The following is a 13,569-nucleotide window of genomic DNA, read 5'->3' as shown; positions in this document are numbered from 1 at the left end:
GACTCATGAACATGATCTTGAGTAGTTGCTAAGCCATCACAAGGTCACCATAAATAAGAGAGATGTAATGAAAAATTGAATGTACTTTTTAATTCATGAAATGATCTTTAAGTAGCTCTATAACCTTGCACCGATACATGTGGGATAATTCCACCTTCTCTCCTTGACTCATGCTCTAGTACTCTAGGACAAAATTCGAACCTTACAATCCTCCCCTTGAGGTTTGGACTAGGAAGAAATTGAAGAAGCTGACATATTTGGCACACTATGATTGAGGAGCAAAAAGAACATATCCAATCTAGGAGACAAACTATCTCGAATCCATGAGATACTCAACATCTTCTCTCAAACAGATGTATAGAATTGAGACCAAGCTAGTCCAAGATATCTCTAAACAAACACAAATGAAGGGGAAAGGCCAAAACAAAAGGTAGAAAATCTCATTGTAGACTAGAAGGCTATTATCTCCTTCTAGGCTTCATCTTCATCTTTTTCTTCTTTTGCCAAATATACTTTGGGCCTTGGATTTTTGTTGATGCTTCCTCTATCCTTTTTAAAACACTTCGAAAGAAGGTGACCCTTCTTCCCGCAAATGTTGCAAGCTCGATGCTAAACAACCCTTTGCTATGTGCCCTTCTTTGCCACACTTGAAACAAGTTTTAATACTAGAGCTAATTGCAAAAGCTCCTCTCCCTAAAGTAGCATTCATCCCTTGCTTCTTATCCTCAAACATTAAAGATTTGAATACATTTTGATAATATGGTGTTGGATCCTTCTCCTCAATGATGGTCATTATCTAGTCAAAGCTAGGTGGTAAGGCTGCTAGAAGAACTACAATTTTGTCCTCCTTTGGTACTGCCTTGTTTACATATGTAACATTTAATGGTCTAGTAACTTGTGTGTAGTGGAAAACAGCATGAACATAGTGAGCATTTCATTAGAATAGCTTCCTAATGCGAATAACAAGAGTTCTTGGGTGGAGAGAGAAACAAAAAGTATAACACCTAGTTAGATAGCATGAACAATACTTCAAAAGAGACAGAAATTAAGCAATTGACAATAGTTGAGGACCGGACTTGCATGGAGCCCGTCCCCCCTCCAAAAGGCTTTGTATTATGGTTTACCATCAAGAGAGATACTTTACAATACAATCCTTTGTGCTCCTTCAATACTAGCTAGTGCAATGAAGATGGAAACTTCATGCACTAAGCAAAACACTTATCAAACACAACATCAATTCCCTCACGGTCTCAAACCCAAGACCTCACACACATTCAAAGATGGTGAGAGCTAGCGGGGTACGAGAGTAGATTGAGAGGAAGAAGGAGTATTCTTACAAAAATAATGTACATTTCCTCACATAATCACTCATCTTAGCATAGCTGAGCTTAGTAATTAGCATGGTAGAGGATATGAGCATGCATTGAAGCTTGGCTCTTGGTTGGATTTGCATCACAAAGCCAAGATTTGTTGGTGTAGGCCTCCCTTTTCACAAGCTTGGAGTAGGTGGTAAGCTTTCCATTAATGCGTGAGAAGGAGAGAGAGTCTTATTTGCTTCACACATGAGATTGTGTGAGTGTGTGTGTGATAATGCCTTGCAAAAATCAGTCCCCTCTCTCTCTTGGTCGACCCCTCTTGCTAGCATCCTATTGGACCTCCCCAGGCTTAGCCAATGGTAATTAAGCAGCATAAGTGATAGCCCGCTGACATGTGTCCCCCTTCCCCTTTTGTGAGAGATTTAGGTAATTATTTAATTCAACTAAATTCTCATTGGACCCCTTTGCCTCCTGGCCAATAGGAATCAGGCAAGCCATTGGGCTGATGAATGCTCATTGGACCCCTTGGGAGACTGCCCAATAGTCTTCTAGAGAGCTTAATTCTTATTGGTTATTTCATTAAGTGTTTTTAAATTAATTAAACTAGATTTACTATAGCTTAATTCTCATTGGTCCACCTCCAAGGGCATCCAATAGGAATTGAGTACACCTTATGGGCATCTAGGCTAGGGAGCTGACATGTGTCCCTCATTCCCTTTGTGTAAAGGGAGCTTGTGTGTGTGTGTGTGTGTGTGAGTTTCTCTCTCATCTCCTACTTCTAGGGCTCTCCCCCTCCTATGTAAGGATGGGTGAAGACTTTTGTGACACACACTAAGCATCCAATTTCCCTAGGCTTTTGACCTTTGGACACAACCTTTGAATTTTGGAACCTTAGCATTTTGGAAGTCTTAATGGGCTGAACCTTAGGCTAAGCCCATTGGTGCACATTGCTCTTTTGCAAATGGCCCCCCTTTTGGATCCCTATTTTCCCTCCTTTGGATCCCTATTGTGGTTGATCTGCTAGCCTAACAAATATTCTAGCTTTTTCTCCCCTAGCACTTCCCCATATTAAATGATCAGTTTAACATGAGAAAATCATTTAGGAGAATTAGATATTGATTATTATGACATTACCTCTCTCTTGAAATCATAGTCGTCCTCGACTATAGAGTAGAGAAGATAAAGCATATTCATTAGTCCTTTTTCCTAGCAGGTAGAGGATCCCTATGTTACCCTACCACATCATTCCAGAATGGATGACTAGTCCATTTGGTGCTTGAGAGCCTAAGCTGCCGCAAGCATGTCTGCATATTAGTCCTATCAATCTTCCTAGTAGAGTGACAAGCTCTACTTGGAGTTTGGGAGACGTCGTCTCCACAAACTTGATCTAAGCATGCATACTACTTCAGTTTTGTGCCCAATAAAGAAAAAGAGAGTCTTGTAAGACAAAAACTTTGTTCATTTTTAACATTTGTACATTTCCTTACTCTAGGGAATCATTGTAAGCATTGACAAGGTTTGGGTTATCCTTTACTTGAATGCCTTGCATCCAACTAGCATCTTCAAAAGGATAATTCTTAAACTTAATAAGATATCGTTAGATAGTCTTACCGCCTCTTAGTACCTTGTCTTCATGTCGGAGAATAGACTCGGGCTGCAGCACCTCTTCTTGGTCCTCAATCTCCGGTGGGTCTTCAATAGTAGTTTCTTGAGGTGGCTCTCCTTTGTAAGGCTATAATAGGCTCACATGAAAAGCACTATGCATGAGACAATGACTGGGCAACTTGAGTTGATAGGCCATCTCATTGATTGGCCTAAGAATCTGGAAGGGACCATAGTACCTTTTTGCTAACTTAGCATAGTAATTTTGGTGTCCCGTAGGATTCTTGCCTATTGTGTGCCTTAATCGAGCCTTGGAAAATTTTAATAAAACCCAATCATTTTGTTTAAAGTCTTGGGCTCTTTTGTCCCTGTCAAGAGCAGCCTTTTGCCTTTGCTGTGAGATAGAGATAGCATCCTTAATCCTATGGAAAGATTCTTGTAGGTCTCGGCTATACTCATCTGTAGCAAAGATCTTCCCATGTACCTTATGTAGCAAGGGACTTTTTCATCTTCCCTCAATTACCTGAAAAGGTGCTTTTCCTGTGGAAGTATGTACAATGTTATTGTAGGCATACTCCACTAAGGGTAAGTAAGTACTTCTCCCATTGGGACCTTTGATCTACTTCCGTTACATAGGCTTTTAGTAGATCAAGAATTGTTAGGTTAGCTATTTCACTTTGGCCATCCGTTTGCGGGTGATAGGCCGAAGAGAAGTTTAGCCTTGTTCCTAAATTCTCAAAGAGACCCTTCCAAAAATTACTGGTCATTCTAGAATCTCTATCTGACACTATGGACATTGGCAAGCCATGGTACTTGAAGATTTGTGAAATGAAGAGGGTTGCCATTTGATGGGCTTTGATAGTGTTTTTGACAGGTATAAAATGAGCTTGTTTACTGAACCTATCTACTATCATCCATATTCTCGTATTTCCATGGATATAATTAGGCAATCCAAAGATAAAATCCATGGATATGCTCTCCCATGGTGAATTAGGGATTGGCAAAGGTTGAAGAAATCCGGGTTGCTTCCCTCTGTCAAACTTCGTCTTTTGGCATACCACACATTTAGAAACATACTCTTGTATGTTTGCTTTCATGGTAGGCCAATAAAAATATGGTTCAATCCCCTTTAGGGTAGACTGAATCCCTCTATGCCCTGCATAAGGAGGAGCATAAGATTCATACATTACTTTCTCACGTAGTGAGCTAGTAACGCATAGTCTATTGCCATAGAGAAGATAACCATCTTGTAAAGTAAATGGCTCCTCTTTCTTCCCTAGTGCAAGGGCTAAAATCACATCTCTAAAATTGGGATCAATAGCATACTCATCTATCATAGAAGATAGATCATTGTGAGTTGCTATGGAAACCGCATGTGACTCTCGGCCGTCTTGAGAGTGCATCAGCTACTTGATTATGCTTTCCAGCACAATGTGAGCAATATGAAAATGAAATTTCCAAAGAGAGTTTTCCCACCTCATTTGTTTGTCAGAGAGCTTTGTATGCGTCATGAAGTACTTAAGCCTTTGGTGATCCGTTTGCAGAATGAAAGGAGTCCCCAATAAATAGTGCTTCCATGAGTCTAAGCCATGTAGAACTGCGAGGAGTTCCTTTTCATATATGCCTAGAGCTTGCTCAACAGGGTCGAGCCTTTGACTTTCATAGCCTATGGTGTGCCCTTCTTGAAGCAAAACAGCTCCAAGGCAATCACCACAAGCATCACATTGGACCTCAAACGGCTTTGAGAGATTCGATAGCGTAAGCACAGGTTGAGAGATAAGCTTTTCTTTAAGCTTTTTGAAAGCATTGTTCTCCTTGGTAGACCATGTATAGATAACGTTTTTCTTTGTTAGGTCATGTAATGGTCCTGCTATTAGTGAGAACTTTTCTATGAAGCGTCTATAGTATGCACACATACCTATAAAGCTTCTTAACTCATGAAGATTCCTTTGTTTAGGCCATCCTTTTATTACCTCTAACTTTGATGGATCCATTTGGATGCCATCTTGAGAGATAATGTAACCTAAATATTGAATTTCTTGTAAGAAAATTTCACTTTTCTTTCGATTAACATAAAGTTTATTCTCTCTTAAAACTTGAAATATTATCTAGAGGTGTTGCTTGTGTTCGTCTAATGAATTAGAGTAGATAAAGATATCATCAAAGAACACTCCAATAAACGTTCGGTGAGGCCTGAATAGCTTCTCCATCAAGCGGTTGAATGTGGCTGGTGCATTGGTCAAGCCAAAAGGCATGACAATGTATTCGTAAAGACCAAACATAGTGCAAAATCCGGGCTTTACAATGTCTTGATCAACTATCCTTATTTGACGAGCCACTTTTAGGTCAATCCTATTGAAGTAGGTGGACCCTTGTAGCTTATCAAATTGGTCTTCTACCCATGGAATGGGAAACCTATTCTTGATAGTGATCCTATTTAGTGCTCTATAGTCGACACACATACGATATGTGCCATCTTTCTTTTGCACTAGTAGCACAAGAGAACAAAATGGAGATGAGCTAGGCCTAACCATGCCCTTCTCAACTAACTCATGCACTTGCCGCATAATCTCCTCTTGTTGAGCTTGAGAAACTCTATAAGGAGGTTTGTTAGAAGGTGAACTTCCTGGAAGAAGTTCAATTGCATGGTCATCATTGCGTCGTTTAGGAGGTAGATCACAAGGGATGTCGTCAATAAAGACATCTTGAAACCCCTTGAGAAAATTGGATAACTCTAATTCCTTTTGATTGTGTATAATTTCTTTTGCTAAAACATTAGGTTCATTTCAAGAATCTTTAACAAAAATCATGTACACAGAAATAGAGTTCTTTATTGACTTGTTGAAAGCTTGTGTATGTACAATGGCTATAGTGTTACCCATTTCCTTAGCATCTATATACATATCTTTTTCCCTGAACTTAAAGGAGATTCTCCTTTCAGGGAATTTAACATTGGTAGGCATGCGATCAAACCATAGTGCCCCTAGGATTACAGCCTCATGCTTGAGAGGAGAGATAAATGATTCCTCTTTGTCCACATAGCTTTAGACATGGAGCCTCAATTTCCCGATTACGGGAGTGACCGAAGCTTCTTGCCCCTCATCCTGCGGGTAGGACATCTCCCATCTCATATGCTTGTATGCCTAGCTTGGTGGCCAACTCTATAGATATAAAATTGTGAGTAGAACCATGGTCAAAGAGAATAAAAGCATCATGTTCTCTTAACTTTCCCAAAGCATGGCATAGAGGAGATCCTTTGTGGTGAATTTCCTCCTCTTGGACTTTGACCAATGTAGCTCTAGGAGGTTCATGGCGGGTGTTCTTTTGGGAACAAGCACGGTAGGCATGCCCTTGCTCCCCGCCCTTGAAACAACGGTTATCCTTGCGATAACGCTCAAGCTCTTCATGAGAGAGTTTATTTTTGCCTTTCTTCTCTTTAGCTTTGTTGGAGTTTCCCTTAGGAGACTTTTGGACATTGTCATTCCCCTTAGGCTCATTGGAACCCTTTTTTTCCGTGGGCTTAGAATTTATTTTAGCCCCCATTTGTAAATTGATTTGAGATGCCACCATAGTATGGTGAATAATTGCCGATATGGTGCGTGGCCTTTGGGAGTTGACATACTCTACCATTTCTTCAGCTAAGCCCGCACAAAATTGTCGCTTTTGCTCTCCAAAATCCAAATTCTTGAAGACAGTGGCTTTGAGTTGTAAATCCCAAAACTTGTCTACATATTTGTGAATGGATTCGTAGGGAGAGAGCTTCAAGATTCACCATTCGGTGAGTACTTTGTCTTTGGCATCGGTGGCCAAAAACTGCTTCATAATGGAAGCTCTTAAAGCTTTCCATGTTCGTGGAGCTTCACCGTTGGCCTGTAGGCTAGACCACCATTGCCTGGCGGACTTTTGAAAGTGCATAGCTACATGGCATAGCTTAGAGGACTCCATGAAGCCCTCATCTCCAAACGCCGCATCGAATTGTTAGATAAAGGCCAAGACTTTGTCTGTAGCACCAAAAGTGCCATCATAGGCTAGGAAAGAGATGCTCTTTCCTCCCTCTTTGAATTTTTTTATCTTGGACGACCTCTTCCACGCGGCATAGGATTTTCTATGGCCTCTTCTTTTTTATGGTTCAAAGGGTTCACCATCACTTTCTTCAGAAGATGAAGAATTTGAGGAAGATGGAAAAGAGGGTGACCTCTTTCTTGCCTTTTTCTTTACTTGATCTTCTTTGTCTTCACCATCACTTTCATAAGAGGAAGAGGATGAAGAATGTGGAGAAGAGGGTGTCCTCTTTCTCGCCTTTTTCTTCTCTTGCTTTTTGTCATCCCTCTTTGAAGTATGGTGTGACGAAGTATGCGATATTCTTCTCCGTTTTGGAGGTGATGGAGAGCGTTTAGCCCACCTTCTTCGTGGAGCCATCTCCGTCGAGGTGGCAAGAGACTCACTTCTTTCTCGTTCCTTCAGTGAAGGCTCTTGAATTCTCCTTTGAGAAGGAATGCATCATCAAGGAGAAAATTTCTGAGCCCTTTATATGGATCCTCTTCTTCTTCCCGAATCGGAGAGAGGCCTCTTTTGGAAGTCTCGCAAGGAGACTTCCTAGGTGCTCTCTCGTCATGGTGGGGAGCTTGGACAATCCCATGAGCACGAAGCTGCCATTGCACTTCACTTTGGAGGGATGGATTGCCCATGGCTTGTTGAAGCCTAGAAACAAGATAGTTAACAAGCATTGGGGCATCATTAGTAGCTTGCTCATTAGCAAAATCAAAGTTATCAACATTAATTTCACTCTCTTTCTACTATTGTCAGCCATTCTAACAACGTTTAGGTGTACTTTGGCACTTCAAGCCCTAGTTGCTACTCCTCTTACCCCTTTAGAAAAATCACTCAAGCTACTGTACCCGTGGCTCAAATACCATTGATTGCAAGGAATAGAAGAGAGGGTCGTTCAACACCAAAACAGCACCGGCTCCTGTCAAGCTTCTAATAGCTCAATAGTGGTTAAGCTATAGGCAAGCCCCGTAGGACTCCACTATTAAGACCATAGCTCTCGACGGTGATGCCCCATTAACTGCACAAAGGCAAGCGCACTGCAAGGCTGAAAAATCCCTATTCTACTTACTCACATGCAATTAATAGTACCAACCATTTATAGCTAGCTTGAGGAGGTCCTCCCTTCTTGAGCAAGAAAAGAGAAACCTTGTGCTCTGATACCAATGTGACATTTAATGGTCTAGTAACTTGTGTGTAGCGGAAAATAGCATGAACATAGTGAGCATTTCATTAGAATGAGAATAACAAGAGTGCTTGGGTGGAGAGAGCAACAAAACGTCTACCACCTAGTTAGATAGCATGAACAATACTTCAAAAGAGAGAGAAATTAAGCAATTGACAACAATTGAGGACTGGATTTGCATGGAGCTGGTCCCCCTCCAAAAGGCTTTGTATTATGGTTTCTCCCATCAAGAGAGACATTTTACAATACAATCCTTTGTGTTCCTTCAATACTAGCTAGTGCAATGAAGATGGAAACTTCATGCACTAAGCAAAACACTTATCAAACACAACATCGATTCCCTCACGGTCTCATACCCAAGACCTCACACACCTTTGAAGATGGTGAGAGCTATCGGTGTATGAGAGTAGATTGAGAGGAAGAAGGAGTATTCTTACAAGAATCACTCATATAATCACATAATCTCCTCACATCTCCTCATATAATCACTCATATAATCACATCTCCTCACATAATCACTCATATAATCACATCTCCTCACATAATCACTCATATAATCACATCTCCTCACATAATCACTCATATTAGCATAGCTTAGCTTAGTAATTAGCATGTTAGAGGAGATGAGCATGCATTGAAGCTTGGATCTTGGTTGGATTTGCATCACAAAGCCAAGAGTTGTTGGTGTAGGCCTGTCTTCTCACAAGCTTGGAGTAGGTGGTAAGCTTTCCATTAAAGCTTGAGAAGGAGAGAGAGTCTTCTTTGCTTCACACATGAGATTGTGTGAGTGTGTGTGTGTGACAGTGCCTTGCAAAAATCAGCCCCCTCTCTCTCTTGGTCGACCCCTTTTGCTATTTGCTCATCTTCACACCTCATTGGACCTCCCCAGGCCTAGCCAATGGAAATTAAGCAAGATAAGTGATAGTCTTCTGACATGTCTCCCCCTTTCCCCTTATGTGAGAGCTTAGGTAATTAATTAATTCAACCAAACTCTCATTCGCCCCCTTTGCCTCCTGGCCAATAGGAATCAGGCAAGCCATTGGGTTGTTGAATGCTCATTGGACCCCTTGGGATATTTTCCAATAGTCTTCTAGAGAGCTTAATTCTTATTGGTTTTTTTATTAAGTGTTTTTAAATTAATTAAACTAGATTCACTCTAGCTTAATTCTCATTGGTCCACCTCCAAGGTCGTCCAATAGGAATTGAGTACACCTTGTGGGCATCTGGGCTAGGGAGCTGACATGTGTCCCTCATTCCCTTTGTGTAAAGGGAGCTTGTGTGTGTGTGTGAGAGAGAGAGGGAGAGAGAGAGAGAGAGAGAGTTCCTCTCTCATTTCCTACTTCTAGGGCTCGCCCCCTCCTATGTAGGGATGGTTGAAGACTTTTGGGACACACACAAAGCATCCAATTTCCCTATGCTTTTGACCTTTGGACACATTCTTTGAATTTTGGAACCTTATCATTTTGGGAGTCTTAATGGGCTGAACCTTAGGGTCTTTTAAGCCCATTGGTGCAATTGCTCTTTTGCAGATGGCCCCCCTTTTGGATCCGAGTCCTACCGTATGGCGAGAGAATATTTTCGAGCAAGGAGAAAAGCGAACGAGGAGAGAGAGAGAGAGAGAGAGAGAGAGAGAGAGAGAGAGAGAGAGAGAGAGAGAGAGAGAGAGAGATGTGTCTAGTTGGATGAGTGGATACCGCTTGATTTTGAGTTTCTACTTTCAAGGATAAGTAAGTGGATACCAAGACTCTCTGCCTCAACAATATTTCTTGCTTCACATATCAACTCAAAAGTTCATGCATTGCAAAGTAAAAGAATTTCAATTTTGGTCCAATTATAATGGTGGAAATCACCCTCCAATTTTTTCATCCATAATACTAGAGAAGCTTTTTTTAATCATTGTTCACCAAGAAATAGTCCTATTATTAGCATCCAAGTTATAGATTATGTTTTTGGCCAAGGCTTGCAATGGAGGTTTATACATGAGCTTAAACTCCAATGCTTTTTTAGCATCAATCCATATTGGATTTAAGTTGACCATTAACTTATTTAAGCCAACATGAAAGTGATCGTTTCGATTAAAATACATTTTTTTCATATCTTAAACCCGGAATATTGTTAGGCATGCAACAACCTACATGCCCATATGAATTGCATAACCCAAATAAATTCTAATCTTTCTATTACTTGTAGGTATGCGTGCCAACACGGATGGGTACATGCAAAGAAGGTGGAAAAAAGGGAAATTCCATAAGCACTAGCTTTGGTTTTTGGGTAAACAGGATTTGGCAACATGGATGGCTACATGAAATTCGTTGTGAAAAAAGCATGCCATACGAGGTCAAGTTAAGTCATTAAAATTAGGTCTAATTTGTAGCTTTTGGTGTGTCAATTGATTAAATTGCTATTTGTCATAATAATCAATATCTAATTCTCCTAAATGATTTTCTCATATTAAACTGATCATTTAATGTGGGGAAGGCCAGGGGAGAAAAAGCTAGAATATTGGTTAAGCTAGCAGACCGGCCACAGTAGGGATCCAAAGGAGGGAAAATAGGGATCCAAAGGGGGGGGCCATCTGCAAAAGAGCCATGTGTACAATGGGCTAAAAAGACCCTAAGGTTCAGCCCATTAAGACTTCCAAAATGCTAAGGTTCCAAAATTCAAAGGTTGTGTCCAAAGGTCAACCCTAGGGAAAATTGGATGCTTTGTGTGTGCCCTAAAAGTCTTTGCACATCCCTACATGGGAGGGGGCGAGCCCTAAAGGTAGGGGATGAGAGAGAAAGCCACACACACACACACACAGGCTCCCTTTACACAAAGGGAATGAGGGACACATGTCAGCTCCCTAGGCCAGATGCCCACAGGGTGTGTCCAATTTCTATTGGATGACCCTTGAAGTGGACCAATGAGAATTAAGCTAGTTTAATTAATTTGAAAACATTTAATAAAAGAAACCAATGAGAATTAAGTCTCCTAGAAGACTATTGGGCAGTCTCCCAAGGGGTCCAATGAGCATTCAGGAGCCCCATGGCTTGCCTGATTCCTATTGGCCAGGAGGCAAAGGGGTCCAATGAGAGTTTAGTTTAATTATTTAATTACCTAAAGCTCTCACAAAAGGGGAAAGGGGGACACATGTCAGAAGGCTATCACTTATGCTACTTAATTGTAATTGGCTTGACTTGGGGAGGGCCAATGAGGCTTCAGCAAGAGCAATTAGCAAGAGGGGTCGACCAAGAGAGAGAGGGGGCTGATTTTTGCAAGGCATTATCACACACACACTCACACAAGCTCATGTGTGAAGAAAGAGAAGACTATCTCTTCCCAAGCTTTAATGGAGAACTCATCACCTACTCGAAGCTTGTGAGATAGAAGCCTACATCAACACACTCTTGGCATGTGGATGCAAATCCAACCAAGAGCCAAGCTTCAATGCATGCTCATCTCCTCTACCAAGCTAATTACTAAGATAAAGCTATGCTAATATGAGTGATTATGTGAGGAGATGTACATCTTTCTCGTAAGATACTCCTTCTTCCTCTCAATCTACTCTCATACCCTGCTAGCTCTCACCATCTTCGAAGGTGTGTGAGGTCTTGGGTCTGAGAACGGGGATAATTAAAGTTGTTTTTGTTAAGTGTTTTGCTTAGTGCATGAAGCTTTCATCTTCATTGCACTAGCTAGTCTTGAAGGAACACAAAGAATTGTATTGTACAATGTCTCTCTTGATGGGAGAAACCATAATACAAAGCCTTTTGGAGGGGGGACCGGCTCCATGAAAATCCGGTCCTCAACTGTTGTCAATAGCTTAATTTCTCTCTCTTTTGAAAGTATTGTTGATGCTATCTAACTAGGTGCTATGCTTTTTGTTTCTCTCTCCACCCAAGCACTCTTGTAATTCTCATTAGGAATCTATTCTAATGAAATGCCCACTATGTTCATGCTAATTTTCCGCTACACATAAGTTATTAGGCCATTAAATGTTACACTATTTATTTAGTGTAAGTGCTCTCAATGATACTTGCAAATGTTGTGTCTCTAGCCATCAACTAAGTTGACATTGTGGGGTACAAATAAATTCTTAGTAAGCAAGTACATTAGAATAGCAACAAGACATCTATCATCATTCAAATGATGTGAGTGAAAGATTGTGGGTCGTATCAGATATGTCTGCTCCTTGGACATGTCCAATTTTACGTTTGTGCACAACTTGTGGCAAGAAGCTACATTGCAAGAGACTTCTGTTGTTCAGGGCAACCTCCCCAAGAAGAAAAGGACATTCCTTTTATTAGAGGCAAGAACGACACTTAAATGTCTTGAACTTTAGATTCCAAGGAGGCATCGTGAACACTTTATAGTCAGATGAGACCTTCATTTTCTTCGTCTCACTGTCTATGTGTGTTAGCAAGGGTGTTCAACTTGCCTTGTCAGAGTACCCACATGTGAAAAGAAAATTATTTGGTACATAATGGAAGTGTCTGTAGCCATCTGTGCCGGCGTGGATGGCTACATGCAAGTTTCTAATGAAAATCTTTACCTATGAGTTTCTACAGGTAGCTAGCGGGGGTGTTTCATTTGCCTTGTATGAGCACCACATGTAACAAGGGAATTATTTGGTGCATAATGGAATTTCCTATAGACATCCACGCCAGCGTGGAATGGAAATCTTTACCCGTCACTCCTGCAAACATTGGCACGATCATTCAAAAAATGAAGGGAAAATTACTAAAATACCCCTCTAATTTGTGGAAATTCCCAAAATATCCCTCAAATTTCAAAAATTCTCAAGATACCCTTGCATCTATTTTAGTTGGATAGTTCACGATTTCCTAATCTTTATTCTTTTTTGACAATGGGAATCGGTTTTTAGTACTTAGCATGTAATTTGTCACAAATTACCTCCCAGAAAAAGACAATTATGTCTAAAAATAAAGAAGCAATTCTTCTCCAAAGCCTACATAACTAGCTCAAATTCTAGTTTAAGTATCTTGTGTTGATAGAGAATCAAAGGCTTCTTATGAAAATCTACAGGTAGGGAGGCGGGGTGTACCCTTGGGCCACAAGTAGTTGGAGAATTGGAAGGCGTCGCGCGGGGTCTGCAGCTTGGTGGAGGCAAACGTATTCCTCCACACGCCGCCTACCCCCACCCGAGCTTGCAACACCACACACTCCACGCCATGTTGCAGTAGGTGCTTGCAGGCACAGAGGCCCGTGACCCCGGCCCCCACTATGCACACTCTAGTAGGGGGGACCCAATCTCATTTAATGTTTTATTAAAGAGAATGATGGAAGATCCCATTTGGCAAACGGGAAGGAAAGGAATGGGTGCCACAGAAGAATCAACGAAATCCACGCTAGCAAAGCTAAGGGTTGCGGAGCAGAAGGGTGCCGCAGTGCAATGATTGCTCGCAAGCAAGTGAA

Source organism: Adiantum capillus-veneris, chromosome 4 (genome assembly GCF_014529385.1).
Source record: "Adiantum capillus-veneris isolate H3 chromosome 4, ASM1452938v2, whole genome shotgun sequence".
Classification (NCBI taxonomy): Eukaryota; Viridiplantae; Streptophyta; class Polypodiopsida; order Polypodiales; family Pteridaceae; genus Adiantum; species Adiantum capillus-veneris.
This window is presented reverse-complemented; position numbering follows the sequence as displayed.